Raw genomic sequence first — 12,509 nt, 5'->3', positions numbered from 1 at the left:
TTGGGGTGTGGAGAAATATGTGAATTTCTTGCTTTCTTCATGCATCCGAATTTGATAAAATCCGGACTTACAGTTAAACTTAGAGAATATCTAGGCATTGCATATGCAACTAATCAAATGTTCTCTACTAGGTATAAAATACTCATCAAACTCCAGAATTTTATTAATTTCTTGATAATTAATAACCAATATGGGTTTTCTTCGTTTTATCTCACCATGATATCTTACCAGAAAACCTGGACTACTATATGGTGAAATTCCTGCTTTGATTAAACCAAGGTCCAAATGTTCCTTGATTATAATCTGCATATCTCTTTGATCAATTATGTTCATTGGGATAGGTTTGCAACGGAAAAATTCATACTCTTTGTCTTCCTTAATTTTAAGGCAGGATTTGAGTTGATTTATGTCCCATCATGCCAAAGGATCTTCATTATAATTTTTCTTGATCCTTTTCTTGCCATCTTTTAATGATACCTTAGATTCAAACTCTACTTCATTCTTATGTAGAGTTATCTTAAGGCATTTTATATCTTCTGGTTGTAGTTTTTTATCTGCTCTTAATTAGAGCATTGTTTTTCCAAACCGTCCAGAATCCTTCATTTTTTGGTTCAAAAGTTTTCTTCATCACCACGCTTGCTGCGAAATTGAATTGGAAATTTTCTGTAAAATACCTCACTTAATCGCTGGACTATGATTTTATGATCACAGGGTGTTGTCAACATTAATCGTCTAGTCTCATTTTCTTGAGTATAAGACTTGAACATTTGTAGGAAATTATTTCCTAGCAAAATGCCAGCTTCTGTATCATGAAAATAAATTGGTGGTGTTTTTACCTTGTCCCAAGTTGTTTGTCTAGCACCGCCAATCATGATTTATGTCATCTTAATCTTCTTACATAAGATTAAGATTCTTCTGGAAAAGTCTCTTCCAGCAATCTTTGGTAATTTTTCTTCCAAATTATTTGGAAAAACTTCTCTTTGGCTGTACAGATTCCAGCACCTGAGTCAATATAAGCAGCAAAATATTCTATCTTATATTGTTCATACAACACTCTTACTCGAATGTATATCGAGAATGTGCTTGTGGTCATTGGATTTTCCACATCTTATCATCTGCCATGAACTCCATTCCATTCTCTAAACGTTTCCAAGGATTGTGTTCCTCGAGAAACTCTAGTCCAAGAACCAATCGATTTGGTTCTTTTCCTGGATCTTCTTTGATATGAACTTCCAATTCTCCGATATTGATCATTCCTTGGTAAGTTCCTATCATAGATTGTTCTAAATAGTATATGGTATTACAAAGAAATTGATTCTTTTGTTTTGTAATATCAAATAATATTTCTACTTCTTTCCACCCTTCTGGGCATCTAAGCTTTCCTATTGTAGAAAAGCTTTTTGGCTCCTGTTGGGTTTCTAGGACATGTGTTTTTCCCCACCTGTAACTTGTAATTCTATCTCCTTGAAAAGATAGTTTTCTTAATTCCAATCTAAGACTTTGATTCCTTTGTAGAATCGGCTTGTCTTGTATTTAGATATCTACTTCATGTATTAAAGGAAACTCAACTATTTTTGGATAAATTGCCTGAGCAACTTTTCAAAATATCTCAGGTATCTCGGCTAAAATCTCGATCTGCCAGGTTGTAGGCAATTCTCAGATAGATCAATCCTAAAATCTTTCCTGCACAGAGATTTCCTGAGATAGTTCCCAGTACTGAATCTTGAAGGTTCCCCATTCTTTTATTGCACATAGCAATATCAATGGGTGAATCTATTCCTTCTTTAAAAATAGCTTTTATCATAATCTGTATTGCTCCAATATAAATTCAGGACATAGTCCTTGCTACTTCTATCTTGAGTTTTTGTAATTCCTCCTTAATTACTTCCGAAGGAATTAATTGTATCTCCGTTCTATTTCCTGTAAGTTCCATTGGGATTGCCTTTTCCCTTCTAGAAACATTATAGATTAGATGATGTTTTCTGTTTCTTAGGCCTAGACTTCCTAAGAACTTTTCTACCTGTCCCGCAGAGAATCCTTGATATCTTTGTAGACTAGGATTTTCTCTCATAATCCTTTGGACCATGTTATAAGATATTGATGTCTGGCTGAAGAAACCAGATAAATAATCATGTGTTTCGTGTCGAAACACCTCGTTTTCAGTCAGATTCCGATTCAGTTCCATCAGATTCTCCCTGAATCAAAACTTTTTATTCTTCATATGTACTTTCATCTGAGACAATGTTCTCAAATCGGTATACCTGATTAAGATCTTGATAATAAACTGCTTCTTTAATATTCGGGGTTGTATCGAAGCGTTTAATACCTCTTTTTTCATTTTCTGGACAGTTAATCGAGATATGACTTCTTGCTCTACATGTCCAGCAATTACAATCCTTGAAACTTTCATTAGCCCGAGTATGAGCTCTTCTGAAAGTTTTCTTCGTAGGTGTTCTTCCTGTGCTTCGAGATGAACTCGATGCTTGGGATGATATCCTACTTTTTGATGGTCCACTTCTTTGTCCAGATTTATAAGATCTGGTTTTTTGTTTAGACCAAACTGTTCTTGGTTTCCAAGAACTCCTTCCACTTCTAGCATAAGGATGAGTCCTAAAACTTTTCCTCTTATGCTTTTGTGGTTTACTCCCAATAATGGTTGGAAGATCATTTTTCTTACAACACAAAGGAGTACATTTGTTAATACCCATTAAAAATTTGTAATTATTTTGAATTCCGCCAAATGACACCATTCTGCCAATTTTCTTTTAAGGAAAGAGGCTCTTGATGCCAATGTATCTGGATTGCCAGGTACATATTCCCTTATGATCATTTCTCTACAGGGACTTGGCATCTTGGCGAAGAATAGCTGCATCGCTATATCTTCTTCGACTCCTGAATTCCATCTATATTTAGTTAATAACATAATGTATTCATCCACTAAACATATATCATGTAATTCAAGACTATACAGAGCTTGAGTATATTTCTTCCTCTTCTCTGTATCTTGAATGTTAAAATAGTCTACCCCTATAAATTGTGCTTTAAATAGGGTAGCCATTTTTCCGGCTATCTCGCTCAGAGATTCTCCGACCTGGACTGACTCTTTGGTTTCTATCGAAGTCATGCCCCAAGCAATTTTCACTGATCCCATAAGACTCATTTCCAGAAGTTTAATGAATCCTTCTCTGTTGAGATCAAGCGTTCCTGCTGCTATTCTCATAGCTGATGTTCAATTATCTATGAGATCTTCTCTGTTTTTGAAATCTAATATATCTAGGTTAAACATAACCCCAGAAGGATGTATTTGTTCTAAAACAAATTTCCCGTAGGGTGTTTAGTCAAGGGAATTTGACTTTTCCTTGTCCTTGTTCCCGCTGGGTGTGATGCTTCACCAGTATGGAAATCGGGTTGAGATTCTCTCATATTTATATTCTGAGATCCCACACTTTCTCTTGGTGGCTCTTGAGAAGATGATGACCAGGCTATAGCAGGTGGTTCACCTCCTGCTGTGTTCATCTTCAGATCTACTACTTTGAGATTTACGAAGGATTACAAAAGCTATTGTAGATCCTCTAGACCAATCATTTCTAAAGTTGTCATCAGATTAATTTCTTTTCTGAGACAAATTTAATTAGATTGATCATCTTTTCTTCTTCAGTCAAAGGTTTTGACACTACTTTGGCCTTCCCTTGTTGATGTAACAAAGGTTCAGTACCAAATGATGGTGGTAACCTTCCTCCTGAAGATCTTTTACTAGAACTTGGTGGTTGTTCTAGTTTTTGAATTCTTTTTTGAATATCCTTTAATATTCCAAGAATTTCTTCTTGGTTTTCAAGGATTTTTTCAACTCGTTGAGGTACAAAGTATAGCATATTGCCATAATTTTGTACCATTTTCTGGATTTTCCTAAGATCTGAAGAGAGCTTAGAGGAATTTGGTACTATCTCCAAAAAACTTTTTGTTTGAATCATAAATTTACCTGAGGGTGCTGTAGCGTCCCTTGCTGCTCCTGATATCTAACAAAGGTTAGATACTCTTGTGTATATTCCAAAATTTTGAAATAGTTCTTGTAAATTATTTTTTCCGAACCTGAGTTCGGATTCATAATTTTTTCGAAATTCTCCTCCTCAAACATTTAATTACTTGATAATAATAAATTTTGTGTTTGGAATAATTTTAACTCGTCTCTGATACCATTTCACCCAGGAAAATAGATCATTATAAATAATAAGGGTATTTTTGTCAATTTTAAACTATTTAGGGAGTTTGGGCAAAGTTTTTGAGGTGTAGGGAGTTAAAGTAAAGTTGAGTTTGAGTTTGGGGATTTAAAACCAATTTTCCCTTACAATAAAGCAAATTATATAAATTATATAAAATCCTAATGAAGGTTGAAGAAGTCCGTGATAGGTTTACACAACTTGCTTGGCATTTATAGCCAAGTGAGAATACTCTTCTCTATATACCAACTCAAGCTTATCTGGGTCGTGTGTATGTATGTATGTATGTATCGCTTCTCGTGGTATTTATGGAGTTCGCCCTGGTTTGATACTAACTATAAACTTACTTGGGGCAAAGATGAAACATGTTCTTCGTAGCCGTTGGTTGTGGGTCGTCTAAATATGATTTCGAAGAGCTGAGACAGCCAGTTGGATCCTATTCAATTACAAGCAAAAACATAAAATAAATAATTTTAAATAATTTGTATCTCTGTTTATAGTTAAAATATTTTTTTTGAAGAAAGACAAATCACATGTATTCTAAAAATTAATTTGCAAATAATTCTAGTAAATATTTGTCATTCGTATATTAAGATCTGAAATAAAACAAAAACTTTTATGATACGGTCTCACGAGTCTTATTTTGTGAGATATATATTTTATTTGGGTCATCCATGAAAAATTATTACTTTTTATACTAAAAATATTACTTTTTATGCTAAAAGTATTACTTTTGATTGTGAATATAGGTAGGGTTGACCCGTCTCACAGATAAAGATTCGTGAGATCGTCTCACAACTCTCCTGAAATAAAACAGAATTGTTAAAAATATGATATAGTTGAAAATATTTTAACTTGCTTTCCCGGAGAAAATTCATTGGCCCCAACCGGTATAGATTGTTGCACGATTTGAACAAAAATGAATGAGACCTCACCCAAGTTAGTACCTTTTTTTTTAATCTATTCACAGAGCCATACGTGCTAAATTCCCCAAACTATAAAATCTTCTCAATCATATCCAATTTAAGTAAAGCAGATCTTTCCAATTTTACCCAAAATTAAATTATCTTAATATCATTCATACATATATATATAGATCCAATATGTATATATATGGGGTCCATATATATTATTCAATTATATTTATTATATATACAAAAAAATCTCATGAGAGAGTCTCGCTGATCAACTTTACGAGACAGATCATAGACCCGAGTCAGCCTATTATTTTTTATGCACAAAGTGTTATTTTTCAATCTAAAAATATCATTTTTGTTAGTTATATTATGAAAAAATATTGTGTAATATATGTAAATTTGAGTTATATGGTGAAATATATGTTGATTTGAGTGAAAAATATTATTTTTTATGTTAAAAATATAAAATTTCACTGCAAGTATGAAATAGACTCACGGGAAAATCCATCAGACCGTTGCACATGAGACATAATCATTTTATATGAGATATTGTTTCTCCTTGTACGCTTTTGCTTATTCTTCACTGCTATAGATGTTTTTAAATTGCAGAATTAGTCGAGGCAAGAAATGTTTTCTCTTCGCAAGACAAAAATTGCCACATGTTAACATGCTTAAGGTTTCACGGCAATTGTCCCTAAGATACGATGACTCAAGATCTAGAGATTGTAGCACTTGAATCTCTAGATAGCAGCGACATACAGTAAAGAAGTAATATGTGTGTAGAAGAGAAAATGAATCTATCAAATGAATGCACACATGAGGGATTATTTTTAATAATCCGATATGGTTGGAACGAAAGAACACAATCTATTGAGGAAACTATAGCCCAAGGACGTGTCTATTCTGTTAGAGTGTGCCCAGCAATCCAATTTGTGACTTGGACTTTATTGACTCTAATGTAAAACAATATTTATTTTAATAATATTTTACCGTTTTATCCAACTATGAAATTTACTTTAACTTTATACACATGCAAGCTACATAGATAAAGTACAGTCCTTGAATATATAATAGTACAACGAGGTATGCCTCTCAACATAAGATCATGAAACTCATTAAGAAGCTTACCATATATTTTAAACATGTTCCTAGTTGAATCAGTCATCTTACATCGGCGCTCTCAAATCGTCGATCAGGGTTATAATGAGTTCGGAATAATTTTTTTAGTGAATTTGGAATTTATTAATTAAATGATTGTGTTAGTAGTGGTGACTATTAACATGCACAAATTCTCATAAATATTCTAGAGGAGTCTATAATTAAATTAACCAAGGAGTTATTTATAAATTAAATAATTGTTATTTTATTCAATATACATATACATGTATATATTTTATATAGTGATATAAAATGTGTATATGATATTATTACATAATGTATTAATAAATGTCAATAAATACATTATATATTAATTATATGGGAGTTTAAATGTAATGAAATTATTAGAATCTTTGTGGGAGAGTTAGGAGTCTCACTCTATATATACATTACTAGGACTCATAATACATGACCAATTTTTGCACACAAAATTCTCCTCCCTCCTAACCAAGCAAAGTCATGGCCACCTTGAAGAAAATTGAGAAAATATTCGGCCAAGTACCTTCTTCCACCGCTGCGTCACCGACGCTGAACTGTCTTCGGTTTTTGGAAATTCGGAGTACGTAATCTCAACGCATAAATCGCTTGAGATTTCTAGTACAATCCAAGCGAGGAAGACAGTCTTCGATCGTGGACCCAATTAGGTGATCAAAGGAGAAGAGTTATTAGTAGGGAATTACAAAAAGGGCTATATCCCGTCTATGTAACGTTCGAAAAACCAAACCTACGTAAATCATATGCATGCAAATTATTTTAATTGCTTAATTATTTTATTTATTTTAAATGCTTGCATGATATTTTTTTATATGATTAATGAAAGGATCGGTGAATCGGGTGAAGAGTGTTTAGAAGGGGGGTTGAATAAACACTGCTCAATTAAAATTATTCTTCGACAAATTGATTTCAGTTGTGTTACAAACTGAATCTAAATATCCCGTCGGTCAATAACAATCAGTTAAACTGAATAAACAGTTGCGGAAAACTAACTGACTGAAAGATAGAGTATCTAACTGAAAATGATAACTAAAAGTAATAACACCACAACTTGTTTCTGGATGTTCGGAGACTTGAATAACTCCTACGTCACCCCTTCTATCACGAAGATAGGATATTCACTAAAAGACTTTGATCAAATACAAAAAAGTGTACTGGCCCACTTCAGTTTGGACTTATTACTTTGCCAATACTGAAACTCTTAGTATACAACACTTTTACAGATCGTAACTGATCTTAGCACAACTTATAAAATCTATCAATCGATTACAAAGTGCTATATAAGCTCAAGAGCGTAGTCTAGAATACTACTGATATAACTGATAAACGTGAGCTTTGATTTCTGAATGTAAGTGGATATTTTTGCAGCGTAACAACAAGTAAGATAAGATAACAGAGAGTCGGATATTCTTCAGCTGTTGTCTTCGACTATTTATAGGCTTTCCTCTCAACGGTAACATTAAAGATATTTGAATATTCTAACCGTTGATTGCCACGTCGATATATTCTGACAATCGTACACTGTTCATTCTGAAATGCGGCGAGCCACTACCAGTTGCAGATAGCTGTACTATTTGTCGGTTGTCGCTTTCAACTGATGACGTGTACAGCTGAGAGATCAGGTGGTAAAGATCAGTTGACGATGGAATAGACTTCAGTTGTAGCGATCAGTTGACTGATGACATGTTCAGTTACGTCGATCAGTTAGTCAAATTCAGTTGCTAGATCTTTTGTCAAACGCCGGAATTTCGTTTCCAACAATTAAAGGTATGGTATCATGATTAAATGATTATATGACATGATTTCATGAAATTGAAGGATTTTACCCGAATATTCAATAATAGGCAGGAGAAAGAAGACCATGGATGACCAAGACTAGAATAAATATTTTTCTTTAAATATTTTCAGGGCTTTCTAATATGATTAAAATGATTTAATTTTTTTAAAAATGTTACAGTTCGAATTATTGTACGAGCCGAGCTCGATTTTTCCCGGAAAGCCGATTTTGGGCAAACAACGAGTTTTTAAAAGATAAAGAATATTATTTTGGGAAACTAGTTTTATAAACTTTTATGTTCTAGTTAAATATGAGTTATTGAGCTCAATTTAATTAAATTAAGTAGCCTCAATTACTATTATACTTTGAGGCCCAAAACTCAAACTCATTAGCATGATAATTAAATTATAAATAAGGACTCCTAGGTCTTTTGGGAGCCATATTGCAGCCGAAAACACACAGAACACACACACACACACACACCAAATTTTCGAGTAAAGGTTGGGAAGAAAAGCTAGGGTTCTTCATCGTCCGATCGTCCATCTTCGTACCCTCACCAACGATTGAATATTCGAGCGTTTTAAACGCAAAGACACGTTTTCTAAACCATTTTAAGCATCATTCAAATCATAATATGTATGTTTTAATTTTTTTTGCATGAAAAATATTTACGTCTGATGGTTAGACGTTTTGTCAAATATTTCCAAAAGTTTCAATGTTTTTACGTATATATGATCGTATTATGATTTCCAACGAGTACGCTGCCAAACGTAGGATGAAATATGATTGGAACATGAATAATTAAAGGAAAACACCTTTGGGAAAGTGGCTCGGGTTGGGCTGGTATGACGCGTGGCTGGGCTGGGGCTAGGTTAATTAGGTGGTCGTGCTGGTCGTGGTCAAGGGTTGGGAAGAGTCCTAGCATGGCTAGCATGAAAAATATGTTTTGGCAGGTAAAAATACATAACAAGGTACATTTCTTGAAAAAATACATTTAAAAAATCTTATATTAATTAATAAAAATTAATCATGTAATAAAAATAATTTTCCTAAAAATTCCCCGATTTCCATTCCTCGTTCGAGCGCGAAATGCATCTAAAAACCCTAATGCATGAACTTTTAAAATTTCGTGAAATAAATTCTATCATGCAATAATTATACATTAAATGCATAAAAATAATTAAACACATAATTAAATAAAAACCCTAGATTGTATGCATTCAGGTTACGTGAATTAATTAAAATCTTGAACCTTACAGATAGTCTACAATCTTATATTAAAACTTGACAACCGTACGCTTGCGAACGAAAAAAACACAACAATTTACACATAAAAAATCTTAAATCCAAAGGCCCGTTAATAATTGGATATGTGCATTATTTTTAATCTTTAATTTGAGTGAGGGTAAATAATCTATGATTGATATAAATGAAAAGAAAATGAGAAATTTTTTAATAACCCTTCTTTCTCTTCTATTCTATAATAATCAAAGGGACATTCTTATTGACTTAGAACTAAAATATCTATAATATTAAATAAAAAATCTCTCAAATAAAGATAAAAAAAAAAAGACATCATCTTTTGTTTATCAAATTGCCCTTACAACAACAATTTTTCTCAAAATTGTCATATATCATCTTCTGTTTCCTAAATTGTCTTTACAGCAATATTTTTTCTCGAAATTTTCATTGCAATTTATTTGTAATACTCTCTCTCTGAAATTTGCAATATGACCTCTTACTAATTTCTATAATTATGATATAACATTAATTTTAATATAATAAAATTAATTAGAAAAAAAACTACACACATGCATACATCGCGTGTGTTGGTGCACTAATTATTATATATTCGCAATCACTCTATATCATATCCAATTATTTTAATAGTCACCCTATAATCCCTAAAAGTAAACGCGACCTTAAAGTATAATGTATAATGATAGATTTCTATAAGAACATAAGAGCTCACCATTGTTCATGTAAACGAACGAAAAGCATCGATGGCGGTAGTGATTCTAGTCGCGTTTACAACAGTCAGCTAGATTTCGGAAATAATTAGTGATAACTATATAAAGTAAGTCTCACATTCGAAAAAGAAAAAAAGAAATGAAATACTTATAATTGAAAATGCATCAAATAAATTATATTTGAGTGTCGACTAGTGTCAAGGAAAATATCCATTGTTGTAATTAATAGTCAAAGTTAAGAACTGGGGACACTAGGGGACTAAATCAAAATTAATTAATATTACTTCGGATTTTTTTATTATTACTAGTATTTTTAGTAATTAAATAATATAATGTGACTTAATAAATTGGAATCAACCAATGCAGTCTTTTGAATTGAAATAGACTCTCTCCAGAGAGGATTCGAATAAAGAAGTGCTTGTTCGAAAAATGTGTCTGTCTATTCAAATAGTCAAAATATTTGGCGGACAATCACATCCTTTGGCAGAACATGTTTCAGCGTTATAAATATAACTCTATTTACGAATTGTGTGGTACTTATTTTCTCAAATCTGTTTTGAAAAAAAATTATAGATATATATTGTTGTCTATATATAAATTTTGTCTTGGTTTTGAAGTTCTTGAAAATAAATTGTCATTACCCCAACAACAACATATACATCTTTAAGAAAAGATTGATCGAGGGCATTCGTAGTGACTAAGAGAGTCGAAGATCAAGAAGTGATTTATTTATATTGCGATAAAAACTAATTACATTCTAGAACTTATTTTTTCTAACGATCTTCAAGAAATATTGGTTTTTGTTTCCTTGCAATTGATCAGGCTGCTCGTTCGAAATTTGTGTTTGATGATTAGACTAACGTCACCCGTTGGAAGGACAAATTGTTTTTCATAGTCACTGAATTCGATCGGGGTTCCATATTTGTTGAATCAAGACCTGCTCGAAGCATATCGTAAGAAACGAGAAAAGGTTGAAGTTCGCTGCAGATGATACATTCTTATAAAGGTTGTATCAGACCGATCATATGAGCTCTCCCGTTCAATCAAATCCCCACAGGAAATCTGGAGTGCCTTGGAGAACAAATACACATCTGAGAAACAAGGTACAAATACATTTACAAGCATGAAATTTTTTTAGCTAGCTTCAAATGGATGATAATAATTCTGTCATGGATCTGTATATGAACTTCTTGTCTTAGTTTCTAGATTCAAAGATTTGAAAATAAAGTGACTCCTGTAATTACAAAATTTCCAACCACTTGGAATTACTATATAAAGAAATTGTTGCACACCTCTGAATATTTTATTACAGACAAACTCATAAAGCATATTAAAAATGAAGTGTCCAAAATACGACAACGTAATCCAACTGCATGCAAATCTAAGGAAATGATAAAATGTCTAATTAAATTATTTTAATTACTCTAAATTTATGTCTAGAATCATGTCTATATGTTTAAGTAGAAAGTTTTATCTGATTGTTTAATATAGGGCATTTAGCATTTTTCGATGCTCAAACGAGAAACGAAGACCGGGAACTGATTAAAGAAAATATTTTTATTAAATAATTATTTTTAATTATTCAAATTATGATGAAATTAATATGTGATTTTCGAAAAATAGGGATTTTAGGATATTTTTGCATGTCGAGTCATATTTTAAACCGGTAATCGATTTTTGGCAAAGTTAAGGATTTTTTGAAGGATCCGGTAATATTTTTACAAACTTATCGAAACGAAATATTTTACATACGCGTCTTGGGCCTAATGAGCAAGTTTTAGTAGGATTTTGGTTCAGGATCACTACCCTTCGATATTTTAAAATATGACCCATTCTTCCATTATTTTTCTCTAGTTACTTTCACTCAAACCCTAAGCTCCCCCCCCCCCCTCCCTCACGGCTGCACACACACACACAGCAGGCCTTTGTGCCTCGGGTTTTCAAGGGAATTCATAAGGCACGTTGTTACGTCCCTCCGATATTCGTCCCCCTTATCGTTTGTGTAAATTTTCGAGCGTTTAGACGCCCTACGCCCTCGCTTTCTCTTCATTCACACCATATTATGTATTTTTGAATGATCTTGCATAGTATATGATAGATCTACTTATTTATTCACGGTTTGAATGAATATGCATGGAAAAATCTCATTTTCTTCTTGTGCTTCTCATGTTTTTGCATGGTTTGAAGGGGCTGCCATGTTCTCGTAGTTAGAGGCTCGATTCATAGCGGGTTTGAAGATGTTTAAGTGCTAGAAACATATCTGGAATCGGTTTTGTAGGGAGAGCTGATCGGATCACTCGATTGAGGAGCTTTGTGGTTCGTTTTGATAGGGTGAAGGGGAAGCCATGCATGGGCTCGTTCCAAGCGTTGGTTCAGGTCTTGATGGATCTGAGTAAGGCCTGGGTGGTCCATGGGTTGTTAGTCGCAAGGGCTATGGCCATGGCTAGAGGCTAGGTCTCGCGAGTTAAGGGTTGGG

This window comes from Primulina eburnea, chromosome 14 (assembly GCF_022965805.1).
Source record: "Primulina eburnea isolate SZY01 chromosome 14, ASM2296580v1, whole genome shotgun sequence".
Classification (NCBI taxonomy): Eukaryota; Viridiplantae; Streptophyta; class Magnoliopsida; order Lamiales; family Gesneriaceae; genus Primulina; species Primulina eburnea.
The sequence above is the reverse complement of the archived record's forward strand: the minus strand, read 5'-3'. Positions refer to the sequence as shown.